This window comes from Marmota monax, unplaced genomic scaffold, assembly GCF_021218885.2.
Source record: "Marmota monax isolate L192 unplaced genomic scaffold, Marmota_monax_Labrador192_F-V1.1 WCK01_AAM20220418_F8-fsc00018, whole genome shotgun sequence".
Classification (NCBI taxonomy): domain Eukaryota; kingdom Metazoa; phylum Chordata; class Mammalia; order Rodentia; family Sciuridae; genus Marmota; species Marmota monax.
Window position 1 is genome coordinate 19,078,736 of NW_026692201.1, and position 16,532 is coordinate 19,095,267.

Below are 16,532 nucleotides of genomic sequence, written 5' to 3' on the forward strand. Positions count from 1 at the left end.
CGGGGAGTGTTCCCAACTCAACTGTCACTGGGCACAGGGAGCAAGAGCCTGGAGACTGTGCCTCTGGGTCAGGTTTGGATTTGGGCTCTAGCAGCGGCGTCCTGCATCCCGCTCCCCGGGCGGCGCGGGGGGGGGGGGGGGGGGGGGGGGGGGGGGAGAGCGGGGGCGGGGAGCCGGCTTGGAAACTCCTTGCTGTACCATTACCGGCTTGTGCGTGCAGCTGCCACGCCAATTCTCGCACCCTCCAGTAACGAAAAGTATTCAGTAATAGCCTTTTGCTGCAACTTTTTTTCTGATAATCCTTCTTCTTCTGAACTTTCTTTTTCTTTCTGACTAGAGTTCCTGGGCGTTTATCAACACATGCCCTAACTACTCTTGGTTCCATTGGGGTGCCTTCTTCCCTTAGTAATTTACTTCTCACCCCTTCCATATTTTCGTCACAAAGACAATATGACATTTCAAGACAAAACAAGACACAAACATACTGTATCAATCTTCTCCATTTTCTCAAAATGGCCATTTTTCCTCTCGCCCTATCTGCCTAGGGACGAGCAGATTTGCTCCCGTCCTATCTATGGACGGGCAGCTTTTTTTTTTTTTCATCACTTACCCCCGAGTGTCCCGAGGCTCCCCTTATGGGCCACCATCTGCCGCGCAGTCCGGCTGCAGCAAAATAACCAGGGGGGTGACGAGCAACTTGTGTACATTGATACAGCAGGAGTGGGAGCCATTTATTGTAGGACAGGAGGGGTATATATACATTCCACACAGCTTATCTAATTAACATAAACTAGATACAGCAGTCAACCAATAAGGAATCTCCATATTTCATGGCTCGCTGGTGTTACTTCACAAACCACTCCCTCTGGCAAAATGCCAGGAGCTATCTTGACTTGTTTACAGACTCTAACATGTGTTTTTTTTTTTAGAATTAGAATTGTATATATTTTCTATTATTTTACAGTTGGTTTTAGACTATTACTTTTTCTATTTTTTTCATTTGTACTTTGTTTTTTTTCTGAGTTTTATCTTAATTAGAATGAACTGAGTATTTTTATCACTATTTTCTTTTGGGGAGATGTTTTTTCCTATGATTTCTTTTGTTAATTTAGTTAATTTAATTTGCTTTAGTATACATCTTTAATTTATTACATTCTAAGGTCAATTGATATTGTGTCACCTCATGGTTGGTATAAGAACCTTACAACACTATCCTGTCACTCTGCCCTCTTGATGTTCTTACTTTTGTTGTTATAAATTTTGCTTTTACATGAACTATTCCCCCATATACATTGTTATGTACATTGTTATACATTGTTATACATTGTTGATTTAAACAGTCAATTTCCTTTTTCAGAGTCTTAGGTAAGAAATTCCTGATAAGAAAAATCTTTTGAGAAAAAAATCTTGTACATTTACTTGTAGTTAAAATTCCATGCATTCTTTATTTCTTTGTGGTGATTCTTATTTCCATCTGACCCTTATTTTCTTATTGCCTAATAGACTCTTTACAATTATTTGCAGGGCAAGTACGCTGTTGATGAATTTCTTTATCTTTTATATCTTTGAAAAATCTTATTTTGCTTTTTACTTTTAATGTATTTCCACTGTGTCTAGAATTTTAGGTTGTCAATGGTATTTTTCTTTGTCAGTAGTTAAAAGATAATGATTCCCTAGCCTCTTGCTTGCATTATTTTTAACAAGAAATCTTCTGTCATCCTTTTCTTTGTTGCTCTGTTGGTGCTTTTCTTTAAGTCTTTTTATATTTTTCTTTTCTCACTGGTGCTTAGCAATTTTATTATGATATTTCTTAGTGTGGTTTTCTTCATATTTCTTTTCTTGTACTTGAAGTTTATTTAACTATTTTAGATCTGCAAGTTAACAATTTTAATACACTTAGGCAAATTCTCAACCATTATGTCTGCAAATGTCCCCCCATACCTATAATTAGGGTTCTCACATGTGTGTTTATTTCTCACTTGAAGTTATCTCACAGTTTTTTTGAATATAGTTTTATTTTTAAAGCTATTTTTCATATGCATATTTCATTTTGGAGAATTACTATTGTTGTTCAATTTTTAATTTCATTAGGTATTTCTTCTAAAGTTTGATTTGCCTCTAATCTTTTTCAACATTCTTTGTTTGTTTTTTTTGTTTATTTGTTTTAACCTCAGTTATTTTAACTTAGGTCTCCACAAGTTTGATTTGGTTGGTTTGTTTAGTTGCAGGTGATTTTATGTATTTTATACCTCTACCTGTACTTAACTTTTTTACACATATGAAAAACAACTATTACAGCTTTTTTATTTCCCTTTTCTGCTCATTATAGTGTTGTGTCAATTCTGGGTAACATTTTATTAATTGATTATTCATTATGTGTCTTGTTTTCTTGCTTGTCTATGTGCCTGGAGATCTTTTATTGGATGAAAAACATTGTTACTAGTTGCATGCTGGGTATTTCATAATAGTAAAATTATATTTGAGCTTTGTTTGGAATAATATTAATTTACATGGAAAGAGTTTGATACTTTCAAGTCTTTTATTATAGTTTTTGGGTTTTTTAAGGCAGATACTGAATAGTGATTAGTCTAGAGTTAGCTATCCCCCTCACTGAGGCCAGACTTCCACCAGGTTCCTCTGTGTGCCCTATGAATCGTGAGTTGTTTCAGTCTAGATGGTGGGAACAAGCATCTTCCCTAGTGCTGTGATCTTACACTGGTCTCTTTAATCCTTTTTTATTGTTCTTTCTCTGGCCTCTCACTGCCACATGTTGTTTGATTACCATGATTTTCAAAATTTTTAAAAGTGTATTTTCTGTTACTTTGGTTTGGAGGATGTCTCAGTCCATTTTGTGTTGCTATAATACAGTACCACAGACTGAGTAATTTATAAACGATATAGGTTTATTGGGTTCATGTTTTTGGAGGCTGAGAACCTCAAGGTAAAGAGGTCATACCTAGGGAGGGCCTTCTTGCTGTGTCATAACATGGAAAATGGCATCACATAGGGAATGATCATGTGAGAGAGGGCAAGAATAAGCCAAATTCATTTTCATAGCAAACACAATCTTGGAATGATGATATTAACCCTTTCATGAGGCTGGAATCCTCAAAACTTCCCATTAATCCTCATCTCCCAACTCTACTGCATTAGGGATTAAGTTTCTAACACATAAAATTTGGGGGACCCATTTAAACTATAGCAAAGGGTTATCATAACCCTTTTATTTCCTGTGGACCACAGATAGAAGTACATTATTTGAGAATGGGTTGAAGGCTTTTGGTTTAACAAAAGAAGTAAAGATAGGAAATAGTTCTCTCAAAGAATATTAAAACAAAAACAAAAAAGAAAAAAAAAAGAAAAAGAACAGCAGTCACAAGCATGCTTAGTCACAACTGGACGAAATTGATAAAGACCATCATCTAGAGACAGGCAGAATAATGGCTGGAGTGTGATAACAATGAGCACCAATTTGGAACTGTATACAAACCACTTGTCCTGCCTCATCTGAGAGCTTTTCTCTGAGGACATCAGTGAGACTGGCCACATTTGCTGTCCATCCCCAGATCGACTTCATAATTCTCTGATGTCCAACTGTCTGCTGGAGAGAACCACGGATAACAACAACATCTGCTCTTTGGCTAAGAGAAGTTGTGTGGCATCAGAGGTACTTTGTGGCTCGTGGTTGCCCTAGGATTGTGTGATGTGCTTGTAGTGTTTAATAAGTGTGCATTAAATGCTAGTTGGGGTGCTCCAGCACACTCAACACTTTTTGCATTAAAAAAAAAAAAAAAAAACTGCATTTGAGTTTTCAACATACTATGTTGTAGTTTGGATCTGGAATATCCCACAGACTCATGTGTTGAAGGTTGGGGCCCAGCTGCTGGCAATACTGCAAGGTAATGGAAACTTTTGGATGTGGGACTTAACTGGAAGAGGTGGATCACTAGGATTGTGCCCTTGTAGGATGCATTTTTATTCCTGGATCCTCTCTCTCTCTCTCTCTCTCTCTCTCTCTCTCTCTCCTTCTGGCCACCATGAAGGGTGTAGTTTTGCTCCACTGCATGCTCCCACCATGATGGAGCTAAATGTCTTCGGTCTCATCCCACAATGATGGAGCTAAATGTCTATGGACAAAAACCTCTGAAATAGTGAAACCTTTCCTCGTTTAAATTAATTTTCTCAAGTTTTTTTGGTTACAGTGATGGAAAACTAAAAATATATGTAAAGTTAAATAGTTTCAAAATAAGGGTTTCTATGGAAAGATAGTATACATAAATTAAAACAACTTGAATTCTTCATGATAAACCTGCCTTGGTGTAATCTGAAGCTTAGTACCAGGCCTGGAATATCCAGTTCTACTGCAGTTTAAATGAAGAAAGATTTAACGATTTCAGTTATTTAAAAAAGAAATGTTTTCAGATGTCAAAATTTGGATGAAAAAGTAGTCAATATTTTTAACAAATATTTTATTATAAAGATATAACTTTTAACAATTTGAGTAACTAAGTGAAGAAAATGTCAGATAAATAATTGGATGCCTTTAAAATGACTAGTTGCTGAGTTGATGGAGTAAAACAAAAATGCATTTTTGAATGAAAGTTATTTACCTTCCTGTAATGAGACTGAATTCCATAAGAAGCATGTTAGCTCTAACTGTTACACATAATGTTAATTTCAATCTTTTTGCAAGATGTATCTATCTTTTTATATTGTCTTTAAAACATCTTTTGTTAAGTCTATTTTTTTCATTTCAAGAATGCTTACTTTTATTATTTTCCAGATGCCATGTATATTAGCAAAGCAACCTATATTGGCTTCTGATTTACATCGCCTTGGCTTTACTATCACTTTAGTGTTTGTAGACTCACTTTGAGTTATTTATTTTATGACATTGAATCAAATGAAAACAAGTTGAGCTTGAGGAAATATTCATTTGGATTTAGGAATCTCACATCTTTCTTAATTCTTTTCAACACGTGTAATAAATATTCAACCATTTTATATATGTATTAATAACTTTACAGTTTTGACAAGTTTCCTGTACTCCATTTATTTTTAAAATTTTGATTGATAAAATATGATAGTTATATATGTACACCATAACAGACATACTTCTGAGAGACAGTGGAATATAACTCTTATTATGGAGAATGTGAGGAGTAGAGAGAACATCCCAGGCAAATAGGTAGAAAGGCACATAGTGGGTCACACAGAAACTGGGGGGATGCTTTAGCTACAGTAGAAAGTTTGAACTGGGAAAGGATAATGACAAAGATGAATTTGGGTAAAATCATGAAAGGCTTTGGATTCTGGCTAATGTATGCCTCAGACTGCTTCAGAGAAGGACTGAGTAGGCACCAAGGGCTCTTCCAAGTATTACTATGTGAAAAACAAGTCACTTCACTTTAAAAAAAAAAAACAGCAAATCATTTATGCCATCCACGGGCAGCTGCAGGTTAGTTTGGTCAGTCTTGCCAATTTAAAAGCATCAGTCCAGCTAGGTCCTTTCCAAGCTTACCATGTGATATTTACTTCCCTGAATTCTATAAATCACCCATTAAATATATTCATGGGCATCTTGATTTAATCTAGGAATAGATGGCCTTCAAAAAAAGAGTTTTCTATCTTCCTAAATGTTCACATCTATTTAAAAGATTTAGCTAACCATTTATTTCTCTTTTAAAATGTTTCCCAGCCTTTATTATATCTTATACTGTGAAATGAGAGCTGCAAATGACATTGCAGAAGAACAAAGCCACTTAACAGTTGGGGAGCAAACCCAGTATGTTCCATAATTTTCTGCTCTGAAGAGAGAAACTGATCGATGATATGCTACAGTGGTTTTGCCAGAAAGATTGTTTATTGCTTTGGCTTTAGCACATTAAAACTAGCAATGGTTCAATTAGAAGGGGTCATGTTAAGAATTTTCTTCCCAACTATGAAGCTTCTTATTGGTTGTCTAGATAGGGACCCCCCCAACCCCCATACAGGAAATCTATGCTCAGAAGGGAGGTTTCTGAACCCAGGGGAATACTTTTTGTTTGAAAAACTATGAAAAAGCCCACAACACAGTGAAGGAAACATCAAGAAAATGTAAACATCTTTATAGTGCTGGAATTCCCTAAATATAGTGCAAGGTTCTTGTTATACAAAACAGCTGTTTCATGTGTGTCTTCAACTGGGCACGAAGAAAAATGCTACTCAGACAACTTTGGTCATTTCAAATCCGTTTAAAATACATTTGGTGCCCTTAAATATTAATGAAAGTCAACAAGAGCATTGGAGACTTTGCCCTTCAGGGACAGTCACTGGTCAGCTCCTTGCTGTTTGTTTCCGAGTTAATCCAATTACTATATCATTGTTGCATTCATACCCTCTACCATTAATGATGTCTTTGGGAAAAAAGCGGATGTTCTTGGCATAATGGCATATTAAGCCTGCAGGGGTGGAGGAGGGGGTGCTCTTTTGCCTAGATTGCCCTCGTGTGAAGTAGAGGTGTAGATGAAGATCAGTGGCGGAAACAACTTTAATACATCTGAAAACCACTTCAGGTCACATTATCGCAGTCTGACAGGAAATACACATGCAAAGAAGAAAAAGAAGCTATGACGGGAAGAGTGTAATGATGTTAATTTCTTAATTTGCTTCCTCTGGAGTAGGATCTAGACATTAGTATCATTCTTAATTCATGTGGTAGTCACTTCAGAACAATTACTTCTGCAGTGGAACTAATTGCTATCAAAATAAAAAATATATATGTATGTTCTGAATGATACTGATACTACCTATTTGTACTTGACAAAACATATCTTTCTCCCCCCCAGCATCAAAATGGTTAAAACGAAGAAGCCAGGTTATTACACATTTCAATTCCAGAGTCAAATATAAAAATTTCTATTATAGGGACAATTAATTACATCTCAAAATGGCAAATGTGCATCCTTGTCAGGTAGAGTGTACTCTGATGGCCTTTCCTCAAACACTGAATGTGGAGATTTGATCTCTTCTAATGGTGCTGAGAAAAGGGTAATTACGCTATGGTCAAAGCTAATTTGCTTTCTGCCAGATGAACTGTTGTATTTTATTGTACGCTGACATTTTAAAGTAATTACGGCACTGTTGACCTTAGACAATTCCAGTTGTATCGCTGTCTACAGCTGCAGCACTCGGTCTACCTTTGGCTGGCAGACAGTGGCTGTAACGAGGTAATGACACGGACAAAGAGCACCATATGGGGCTCCTTTGAGATACACAAAGCCCAGTGAAAGGAAACAAGAAAATTTTAACATCATCATTACAGTCACACATCTTTACAGCTATAAAGATCCTGTCCACACATGCTTCTGCGCATGCACATGCACACATGGACACACAAACAATCTAAACACTTTGCCTGCTTATATCTTAGGTGTGTGCATGGGTGTGTATGAGTATGTCAGAGAGAGAGAGAGAGAGAGAGAGAGAGAGAGAGAGAGAGAGAGAGAGAGAGAGAGAGTCTTTTATAAATGGCAGCATGCATCAAGAAGAAAAAGAGGTCAGGTAGAACTGAACGTGACGGACTGGTCTTCCACTGACATGAGTTCAAAGGCTAAAGACTATTGATTGAGATAAAAGCCCAGGTTCTTATCTAATGTTAAAGACACTCCTTGTTGTCTGAAAACTGTGCACATAATTAGGCAGAGAGAGGAGCACTTCAGCCAGAAAATCACTATAAACTGAGCTTCATTAAACTTAGATATTAGTTCATTTAAAGGAAGAAGTTATTATTCATTGATATATTTTAATGAGCTATCTGGCTGCCTTTTTTGTGGTAAGAAATAAAAACGTGTTCAGAGTTCGGTCTGGTTAATGTATCCCCACTAAGATAGCAAAATAGATTAATATCACTAGAAAAGAATAATGCTTCATCCCCTTCAAGCAAAAATGTACCGTATATTGAACCATAGAATTATTGTCAAGAAGAGGTGGAAGAAAGCTGAGCTTTATCACCATGTTAAATATTTTATTCTTTTATTAGGATATGTGAAAATGGACTTAAGGAACTGTGAGCTTGCTTACAATAAGCTGTGGCTATTGCCTACATCATAGCTTAGGGCCCACTTACGTGACAATTATGTTGAGAAAAGGAAAATCAATGTATTTCCTTTTGAACTACATTTATATTATTCACTCCCTGCCCCCTTAGTAATTATTGGAAGACTGCATGTATCATTACTTCACTGAGGAAAAAAATTAATTAAAATTATGTTGTAGAAATGAATAGATTGCTTTAGTATCCTCAGTTTAAACTACGAGGTTTATTAGTTTCTCTGTTTCCTTGCTTTTTTTTTTTTTTTTTTTTTGAGTATTTGGAGTTCTATACCAGTAGTTTTTAGCTTTTTTCATTTCTTTCTTTCTTTTTTCTTTTTGTTTTCTTTTTTTTTTTTTACAGACAGTTCATTTGGCAGAATTGCTAGAGAATAAGATTGAAATTGTACAGAATTAAAGGATATGGAAACTATCATTTCTGAAATGTTTACTTTGTGGCATAACTGGAAATTTACCTATTTCATGATGACTTAACTATCCTGGCACTGTTATTTAAAATAGATATATCCACACAAAGTCATATATTTAAAAAAAGATTAACACATTTTAGAATGTAGAGGAATAAAGATGTGAAAATGTTCTAAGTATATGAAGTAGTACATTAAAAAAACAAAATTTCAATACTTTATAGATTCAGACCTGAGTTCCACAGCAGGAAACACAACTGTAAATTTAATCACTTAGCCTATTTATATTCTAATTTTTAATTGTTGCTAGAGACATTAACTCACAACTAAGAATTACTTGTTTCATCTTGCAAATATCCTTGATTTGAAAGTGTCGCTGTATTTATTACTAAGTAATAACGTGGAAGCCTACCATCTCATATTTTTGGAAATGTGAAATAATTCTTCAGAAGTGTACACAATGATGTGGAATTGGTATTTTACTGTCTAATTCTGGCTATTCTGCAGGTTCAAAACAGTAGAGCAAAGATAAAGAACAATTTCCAAAAGCTATTTTCAAAAAAAAAAAAAAAAAAGAAAAAGAGGAAAGAAAGAATCTGGGTCATATTTCTCAAAGAGGAATGGAGTAAGGGAGATGCGTGAGGCCAGAGTAGTCAGAGAATCGGGAAACGAGTTCTGATAGATTGAGAGTGAGTGGTAGAAAGAAAGAGAGTGACAAGAAGTAAGAAATCACTTCCTCCTCGTATTAAGAGTGAGCGATGCAGCTGGAGAAGCAGAGAGACAGATAGATGGAGTTTGTTGCACAGATAAGGAGAGAGCTACACTATAGAAGCAGAGAGACTGTAAAAGACCACTGCATAACACAGAAGTGCAACTGCATGCAAAATGGAACATTCATGATGGTATCTGTGACTCAGTCTTTAAGAACATCCCAATTATTTGGAAGCCAATAGACGACTAAGGAAAATGAATGCATGAAGGAAGCAAAGCAAATAACATAAGTAAACAAACAAAAAAAAGAATGAAAGACGTGTGTAATGGCCCTGAGTTCTAATTCTTACTGCTGATTTTTACTGTTACTTATGCAAATCTTTCAAGATGACACACAGACTTCAATTCTTCCATTGTACATGAAATGGAATGGGAAATAAAACTGAGAAATTCTGAAAAAAATGCAAGACTGTGGCTTGAATGCAACAACTCATTAATTCTGCTGATCCTTTTAAAAATCAGAGTTTTTCATAATGATAAAGGATGACAGACTGCTACTTCTTGCCTATGTAATGAAGGTGATAAAAACAAGACCAGAATTGGAGAAGAAGAACAGATTTCAGGAAGGTTAAAATTTTAAAGCAGGCACTTCAGAATCTTTAGAAAACTTTTAGGGATGTGTTGGAGGCAAAATGATTCTCTCAACTCCACTTAAAATAAGCTAGTTTTCCATGCAAAGCTATTTTGAGCCATAAAAAGACAGTAACTCTAATCAAGTAGATAGATTCATTAAGGACCATACTAGATCGAGGTCAAATATGTGACCCTCCAATCTGGGTGCACTTAGCTGAGGCAATACTATCTCATCATTACTATCTTGAATTTATTGTCCATGAAATAGGCTGTTGCCTGCTTTTGTATCAAAACAAATATAAAGCCTAATCCAGCACGTAAAAATGTAAGTCAGACTATTGAATCTTTTTAGCTGGACCGGATATGCTGCAGAGCAAAAGAAGTCTCCATAACATTTAAAAAAAATATATTCCGTAAAATAATATATTTTCTCTTCTAAAGATCTATTATGTAGAGAGACTTTCATTAATTTCAGGAAATGGAAACCAATTTTGTATATCTGCCTTTCTTTAAATATCATCTGTGAAGGAAAGTTTTAAACAGCATCAATATTTTCCTGTCCAGATCAAAATGTAGCCTGGAAAATAAAAACATGGAGTTCTGAGGAAAATATAAGAGATTAAAACAGCAATGCTCTCAAAGAGACTGAGTGCAAAGGTAAATATTAATGGTTTGAAGAAAATTTTACCATATCTTAAAAAGAAAAAAAATATATGTATATATTAATTTTCACATGTTTATATGTTTAGTATTTCTAGTTTTAAGTTTTAAGAAGAACAATTCTGTTATCAAGACTTCTTTCAACAATTAATGGCTAGAAAATAGTTTAAGACTGATACAATTAAAATACTACATTTATATATTATTTTAGCATTTTTAGATTCAATGCCTATATTCAGTATCTATATAAGAGAATAAAAAGAAGAAGTAATTTAAGATTATTACAAAGTTAATTAAATTAAACCCAGTCTTCAATTACTCTTAATCTCCTTTACTGTATGAAGTTGGCCCTTCCGTAAAAACTTCTTGCCTTTTCTATCACAAGGCAAAATATTTCTTGCTGTAATTTGGGCCAGCTGCAACTATCAACTGTTTCAGAGAATGGTTCCTACACTGGTTGTTACTAGATAAAACATTTTACATAGATTAGCTTAAATTAAGAGTCAGAAAGAAAATCTTTCTTCCATTTTATTTATTTATTTTTCTTTTTCTGAATGATGAGCAACTGTCAGCGTATGGATGCCTCATTTCAAGGAATGTGTGAAGCTGTCACCCTGCTGTATCTGCAGGACAATCCAGATGTTACACAATATGAAATCTGGATCTCAGCATCGTGATGATTGTCAAATGAGAACCACTTAACTGTGCGTCTGAGTCCTAGTAAAATGACAATTTGGGAAAGATTAAAGAATGTCAATAGCTTTCAATATTTCAAACCAATGTCTTTTCTCTGTTAAGGGTTTACTATATTCTTCTAGGAAAATATTAAAATATTTAAAAATCTATTTTGGAATAGAATGGACGATAATCAGTGATCAGATTGTATTAGTACATATGAAGAAAAAACAATCTCATATTTTAGAGGTTTTCTCTAATCACAGCTATGAGTATAAGGAATTCTGAACGGAGGATAGTATACGTGCCATATTGGCATCAGAGCCTGTTTATGCAGGTAATGGCTGGTTTAGGATACCTCTGAACTGTCACGTACCATTTGAATTAATGAGGCCATACAGGTCTAAGGTCCCTAAAAAGGCCTCTCTAGATTAGGGTCTATTAAACCTGCCACAAGCTGCTCAGTGTTAGAAAAGTGACAACAGAGGCTTTTTTTAGTTCAGCATTTTGTTCTTCTTCTTTTTTTTCCTTCATATTTCCTTTTGATTTTAGAATATTGGGGAAAATTTTTCTTCCATTCTTCAGCAAATACCCTGCTAACCTACTATGAAGAAACTCCTATAGTGTATTAGACAATCAAAAAAACACCAATACTCCAAACAAAATACAAATTAGACATAAAAGCAAGTTTAAGAAACTGAATGGTGAGTTAATAAACGGACCAATTAATATCATCTTGTTTGTTTTGTTTAATTTTTAAGATTATTAAGTATGGCTAAGCTTTAGCAAAGTGAAATAACAGAAACTTAAAAACTAGCCTATATAATCAGGGATAAATAGAAAACATTATCTTTGTTTAGTCAATTCAATATTCATTTAAGGGTACAAAATATCATGGTACCTTCATATGAAAAGCACAAACATCATCAAATAAAGAAATGATAATTAGCTTTCTGTAAGGAGTACATTTACTATCATTCTCCTGACCATAACTTTATTGTCACAATACTGGACTCACATTTTGTGTGCATCTTTTGTTTGCTTCCTGTATGATTTCAAAACTCTCAAAGGACTATGGATTTTTCTGGACTGTGAGTATTATTCCATTTATAGACTTTGGTTTTGCTTTGAAAATTTTGAGCACAAAATCAATTTAACGTTCTCAAATCTATTAGATTCTTAGCCTTTAATTTGCTGCACATTAACATGAAATGGTCAAAATATGAGGGTATTTTTAGAGTGATTATTATGATGGTGATAAGGCCTGACACTTGCGCCACTTCAAACACACAACCACCAACAGTTCCATTACAACAAAAGAGCTCCCAGCATAACACATTTTAATAGTCAGAAGAGTTGTGAATTCACAGCTTTGCACAGCAGGTGTGGCTGCACATCTTTGCACCCCTAAATACACTTGCTCATCTAATCTGACAGATTAGACAATGGCACAAAACCCCCATCACTGATGTCCAAACAAAGACTTTATTTCGGAAGAGACAAAGCTTCATGCAGACTGTGTTGCCACTAATAACTTTTCCAAGCAGAAAACAATGTATATTTTATTAATGAAAAACAAATTGCGGCAGGGAAGATGAATGTCTTGGCTTTTCTGACATTTTAAATAATTTGCTTTCTCTTCCCTTTTGTGCCTTTAATATTTACCTACATATCAATCTTTATGCAATGTTGTTAATTAGCTATTCTGCTGGCAGCAGGAAAACGGAAGACGTCACAGTCTAGGACCTTAAAACCCATGTTGCAAGGGCAAAACAATTTTGCTATCTTTTGCCAGTAAAATGTATCGAAAGCATCACCTTTAATTATAGATAAAGTTAAATTGGACTTTGGGACACACACACTACAATGAAAAGGTGTTTGGCAAAGTGCTTCGAGTTAGGAAAAAAACACCTGATTTACTATTCAACTTCATCACAGCTGAGCATTAAAAGTGAGACTAGAGATGTGCATATTTACCATAAGGGAATGGACTGAGTATTAATGGGCTCGGGAGGCTTATTTGGAGGCAGCTGCACTTATCATGAATCAGGAAAAGGAAATAGCAGCCCTGGTGTGCTGTAGGTCAGTCACAAATGTCGACTTGAGAGATTCATAAATCTCGAGCATGACTTCAGCCAGTGACTTGCAGAACCTCCTTCTAGCGTTTTCCTATAATTTAAAGATTAGGTAAGGTATATCGTGAGTGTGTTCGATGAAAATATTAATTTAGAGATAAATCCTGGAAGTGCTCTGAAGCAGGGGCTTCTGCCATGCAGTTACACTTCAAACAGGACAGGCTGCTAGTTTTGTCAACAGTAGGAGGTCATGGAAGGCTGCCAAAGAAAACAAACCTTTTTCAATAAAATGCTTTCGGTTCTTCATAGTCACAGAATATCTCCTGAACTATTCTATTACTAATATCTAAACTTTGATATATTGTCCTTTGCTGACAATTTCTTGAGTCAGAAATCTTCATCATAAAAGGAAGTGTGATACACACACACACACACACACACACACACCAGAGAGAGGCAATTAATCACAATAAACTCTTTCTGGCAAGTTCAAATAACTTTCTTTCTTTCTTTCTTTCTTTTTCTTTTTTTCTACAAAGAGAGGGAGATTTGGCAGTGTGGAGTGGTAAAAGTTGTGGTATAAATTGTGTTCTTTTTTTTTCTGTCTTTTCCTGAAAAACATAATATATACTGCTATGAAATTCTTGAACTTTTGAATAAAATGACAAAATTTAGCCATTGAAGAAACGGTTTTTAAAATTTTTTTTTGTAGTTGTAGATGGACAACATGCCTTTATTTTATTTGTTTTAGTTTTATGTGGTGTTAAGAATCGAACCCAGTGCCTCACACATGCTAGGCAAGAGCTCTGCCACTGAACTACAGCCCCAGCCCCCCAGAAACAGTTTTAATAAGGACAATAAGGTACAATGTCTTTTACATTTGTCCATGTGGTATTAACTGATCCTAAGAGAGATGTATACTTCAGCTGCCTCTTTGTGTAACTGCATACATATTTTAAAATAGAGAAAGTGCTCAATGGATAGTCTGCTTTCTCATTTACTTAATAAATAAAATTGGAAATTAATGTACTCAAACATACAGGATTGCTCAGGTAAAAAAAGATAAAAGTTGATATAAATGGTTTCCAAACCTATCTCTCACCTGTAAGAGAAGCATTCTGCTAGAGAATCAGTTACTGCAATTTTCATTTGCATTCTCTGACTTGAATTTGCAAAGATACCTGTTTTGAAAATAGAAATCCATTACTGACCTTCTATCCGATTGGTTGGAAAATAAAATATAGTGACTATAGTTACACCAAATTCTATTATGGGTTCAGGGTACTACCAAGTACATATTTCATTGTGATTCATAATGAGACTTTTGTTTGAGTTTTTCATTTTTACCTGTTAGTATTATTCAAGTCCTAAAGATACATAAGAACAAATGCAAATTAACAATGATATAAATGAGAATTTCACATATTCTTAATGATATCCTGGAATTGTAAGATATAATTAACATTATAGAGTGCCTAAAGAACTTAAGGTGAAACAAAATGAGAATTTCAGCTTCAGTATTAGAAGAGTGTTGAGGCAAAACTCACAGATCTCTCTCACTCTCTCTCCTGCTCCTTATTTTCTTAGAGCATGGTTCAAGTGTTTTAATACTTTCTTGATATCTTGACTGGTGGTTTTTAAAGTAACCTGTGCATGGAGAACTCTGGCACCTCTGGTGCAAGATTATCAGCTCAGCAATATCTGTAAGCTATGCATGGCCTCCTTTATTGTTTTACTGTTTTAAAAGCTATGTTCCACTTTAAAATTCCATTAAGAATATAAATTTCAACCTCAAAATTATGATTCCGTACGACAGAGGCAGAATGTGTGCTTTGTAGCACAAGATCCCTTTCATTTAATATTAAGCATTCATCCTCTCACATTTTTTCTATTTTTGAAAACCATTTGAAATGAATAGACATACACCATAGGATTCTAGACCCTGTAGAATCCTAGGGCCCGTGGCAGACTGAAGCCTAGCAGCCTCTTGTGCAGACACTGCTAGCAGAATATTTGAAGTTGATGCAGCTTAGGAAGAGGCTGATCTTCACAGAAAAGCCAGAATTTCTAAAAAAAAAAAGTTTTTAAAGCCATTTTACCCCTAATCATAGACAAGCATTAAAGATCTTAAAACATGACTGTGATCAGGCAATTTTTTTCTGGCATACTTTTTAAGTGAAGACTACTGTCTGCACAATTTAGGATGAAGGCTTGATGTCCTTATAAATCTGTATAGTCCCCTTTTGAAAGCTATCATCTATATGATGTTCCTGACTCTTAGCCTGTCCTATTTGTTAATAAAGTTAAAATTAATGGAAAAGCACAAAAAATTATTCTGAACTGATATGAAACAAACTCTGTTCCACATGTCCTATGACATGGCTGAGATTGGCATCATATATTCAGTATGGTTCTTTCATGTTAGACTACACACAACAGCGAGCCCACATTATTTCTTCTTTTTGTCATCATCATTCTTTACTTCTAACTACATGCATTGGGAAAGTTATCCATTAAGATAACCGAGGCAATGAAAGATCATATTCTTCTTGATTACTGGTTCATTAAATCAGATAGAGTTTGAGTTCAAGTTTTAGCTGTGAGTGAACTCTGCTTTAAAAGTTTTATGGTATAAATGAATTATGATACTGTTTTATTTGGTTGGCACATAATATTCTCTAATATGATTTATTTAGTATTAAAGATATCTGTTTTGCAATTTGAAATAATTTCTAATTGTATACCATTAAGAGATTTTGTGCTGTTATGATGGAAAATTGAGTTTAGAAATGAGTACCAAGAAGCAATTAAACAAGTTCAGTATTTACTTTTTGGAAGATTCTTTTAATACAGCTATAATACCAAAAATCTCTCTTAATACAGCTATAATACCAAAAATCTCCACTGGAAAAATGTAACAATGGTTAATCTGATAGACAATTGGTATTCTATGATTGCCGTAACTTGACTGGGAAAATACTGGGCACAAAAGAGAGTAGAAAGGATAGCTATAGTATAATAGTTTGGGGGCCTAGATGACAAGGGAAGAAACTGAGGAAGTTTTAACTATCAACGAATGTCTGTGAATAAGAATTACCATCCTATGAAATAGATCAGCATTTCTTCATATAGTATACAGTGGTTGTTCACTAATTAGCGTTCAGGCAGTATTGTATGCTACCTGTTGAGGTTTAAAGCACTCAGATATAGGCTTTATGTTCAAGATAAATTGAGTTTAACCAGAAATTTCAGAATGGTTCCTGGATCTCCTCTCCTCAGT

At 34.8% G+C, this 16,532-nt stretch overlaps 1 long non-coding RNA gene across 1 annotated transcript in view; it reads left to right on the forward strand.

Annotated features, from left to right (window-relative positions):
* The first annotated feature begins 3,534 nt into the window (after positions 1-3,534).
* The window catches only part of LOC131423580 (uncharacterized), a 126,111-nt gene continuing 113,113 nt past the window's right edge, over positions 3,535-16,532 (forward strand). Inside the window, exon 1 of the long non-coding RNA XR_009225309.1 lies at positions 3,535-3,667. This is a non-coding gene — a long non-coding RNA (uncharacterized LOC131423580). The remainder of the gene's footprint in view (positions 3,668-16,532) is intronic.